This window comes from Octodon degus, unplaced genomic scaffold, assembly GCF_000260255.1.
Source record: "Octodon degus isolate 3935 unplaced genomic scaffold, OctDeg1.0 scaffold00036, whole genome shotgun sequence".
NCBI lineage: Eukaryota > Metazoa > Chordata > Mammalia > Rodentia > Octodontidae > Octodon > Octodon degus.
In genome coordinates this window covers 17,196,075-17,198,870 of record NW_004524612.1, presented here as the reverse complement: position 1 = coordinate 17,198,870, position 2,796 = coordinate 17,196,075, and the positions used below count along the sequence as shown (strand labels likewise).

The 2,796-nt window shown below is 40.3% G+C and overlaps 1 pseudogene; it reads right to left on the bottom strand.

Annotated features, from left to right (window-relative positions):
• Positions 1 to 1,125: 1,125 nt before the first annotated feature.
• Positions 1,126 to 2,560, bottom strand: LOC101563235 (annotated as a pseudogene).
• Between the last annotated feature and the right edge of the window lie 236 nt (positions 2,561 to 2,796).

Genomic DNA, 2,796 nt, shown 5'->3' with positions numbered 1-2,796 from the left:
CAGTAATGTGCGTGTCTGTGTGTCTATCTGTGCACCCAGGGAAGAACTCAGAGTGTATCTTTAGTAAACAAGTACATTACTGTTAACTATTCTGCAAGTTTAAATAGTCTAATTATTTGTAAACAAACAAAAACCCCACACAAATACTCTTAATTCTATTTTTAAAAATCTGTCAAACCATAATTATGTTTTACTTCAACACACATGGAATTTCTGAAGGGTACATGTATTACCTTAGATATTAAGGTCTAGCACTGAATGTTTCATATTTTATACTATGAAATGTGTATCCCTAATACTTGTTTTATGCAGCATGAAGTTTAGGTCAAGAAATTCCAAATCCTGGACACCCACAGTTCACTAAGACAATTCCTCCATGCTGTGGCTCTGCGGCAGGTTGAACAGATTACAAGGAAGGGTTCTAGCTCCCTCGATTTCAAGTATCAAAGAAATACGAGGCTCAAATCTCTCTAGCTTGTAAGTGCAGACGCAAAGCTTTGGGGGAAAGTTACGCATGCTTTGAAGTAAGATCGTCATTGAAACAAGCTGCACAGGCTAAGCATTCCTCTGTGTGAGGCTGTTTAGCACTAGGCCCTTAAAACAATTCTCAATTTGAGTATTTACTAAAAAGTGATAAAGAACACAATTTGCCTATAAATACATGATACTAGAGAAAAAAATTCTAAACCTCCTAGCTTTTTTCTCTTTAGCTTTGTTTCCTTTCTAATGATGCTAAACACCTGGCCTTACAGTACCAAAGTCTTTGCAAAGCAACATTGTTTTAAAGTACTAGAGAAAGCCTTTACTAAGGCGTCAGTCCTTAGCACTGACTGTGCAAAGTCAATGGCAACACAAAGTCCGCAGTATAGAAAATATATGGTACCCTAGTTTCCGACTGAGCTCATCTTCAGAAATCTTAATGCCATAAAAAAAACTCCAAGAAGTCAAATGTAAAAAACTGCTGCTCTGGAGCATTATTTTTAAGTCACAGACTTGATCCCGCTCTGACAGCCAGCCCTGCTCCTTAGAGCAAGCAATGCTCCGCCTTTTCTGAGGCGCGGCACACTTTTAGCTTAGAAAATGACCTAACCTGGTCCTTAACATGTTCAGTAAGGAGTATCAATATTTTAAGGTCTTCCCGCTTCCTTAAAAGAAAAAGTCTCACTAAAGTCATAAGAAATATACCCTACTTTAAGACATCAGACTTTCTCAAGTTGACTCAATTATATAAAATTTTAAGAATCATGTGAAAGTGTGGAGTCAACATTCTATGAAAACCGTGACAAAATTAAACATTACTATGTTGAAACTCAAGCTTTAACTCAAAAACAGAAATCATGAGTGTTCTATAACATTAATTTTAAAAACACATAGAAGTGAAAAGTGCTATTCTTCAAAAAGTACAATTTTTCTCTCCACTATATAACATGGAATGATTTCAGTTCTCCCGTACTAAAAGCTGAATTTTTAAAAACTAGTATTCCAATGTTTAATATAACAATTTTAATCAGTAGTTGCTTCCGTTTCCGCTGGACCCCGAATGAGTCTTCGGATTCCTCTTTTTCCTGCAGGACCTTTTGGTTTCGCAAAGCTTTGCTTATGTGCGTGTTGCTTGGGATGTACTTCCTCGTAAAGGAAGTCAGCAGTCAGTTCATCCCCATTGTCAATCTCGATCTTTCTGATGACATCCATTTGAAGTTGTCTTTCCACAATTTCTAGCAGAGGACTCTTGCAGCTAGAATACAGCATCCGCTCTCTTATGCTGCATGTGTATCCAGGCATTGAATAAATAAAAACTATGGACTCTAAGCAGTCTCCTTCGTGGGAATGCTTATACAGGAAGAAATGATAACGTGCCGAATCTTTGGGAATCCTCTTTGGCAAATCTTTCAGTTCTGTATTTGTTGTATTGGCCAAAATTATAATTTCATTTTTTTATATCTATTTCCAACTGCACATAGTTCAGCTGTCTGTTATTCAGTTTTTCCAAAGCTTGGAAAGCTTCTCGCGAAATAGGAAACGCTACTCCTTCTAGTGTTTGATGCTTAGTGTCCACACTCATGTCAGTTTGCACCTCATTAATTTTAATCTGTCATAACTCTTCCTTCGCTGCCGTCAGTGGAGCCGGGGAAGACTGCGAGAGCAAATACTTCTTATACCCGTGTAATGACACATCTTCCTTTACTGTACCAAACACTTCATTCTTAATGTGGCTACCACCAAACTCCTTTTTCAGAGTTGCTCTTGTTGCTGCGTACAACATTTTTTGACGAACATGAGAATGATCAGGAGACCAGGCAATGAATATCCACTCATATCCCTGGGCATTCTGCGAATCTAACCTGAATAATATATAACAGGGCTGCTTGTCCTCCAACAGGGGCAACACGAAGGGATCGTAATCCTTATCCCAGGAATCTGAAGGCTGACTACACGATCCAACCACAAGCTGCTCATTTTCAATAGATATTTTCAGAAGTCTGTATTTTCCATTTCTAGCTCTGGCAAAGATATCTTTAACATCTTCACTTGCTTGGATGCCGGGCTGGTGGGACATGGCGGCAGCGCGGGCGCGGGCTCTGGCGCGGAGTGAGTGCAGCGAGCGGCCCGGCGGCGGCTCCAGGAAGTGGCGGCGCCTCCGCCGGCCGGCCGGCCTACAGTCTTTTTTAAAACAAACTCATACCAAATGTTTTAAGTGTGTAAAAATGGGTCATATATGGGGCCGGGGAGGTGGCTCAGTGGAATAAACGTTTCCCTGGCAAGCGCAAGGGCCTGAGTTCAATCCCTGGTTCCGGG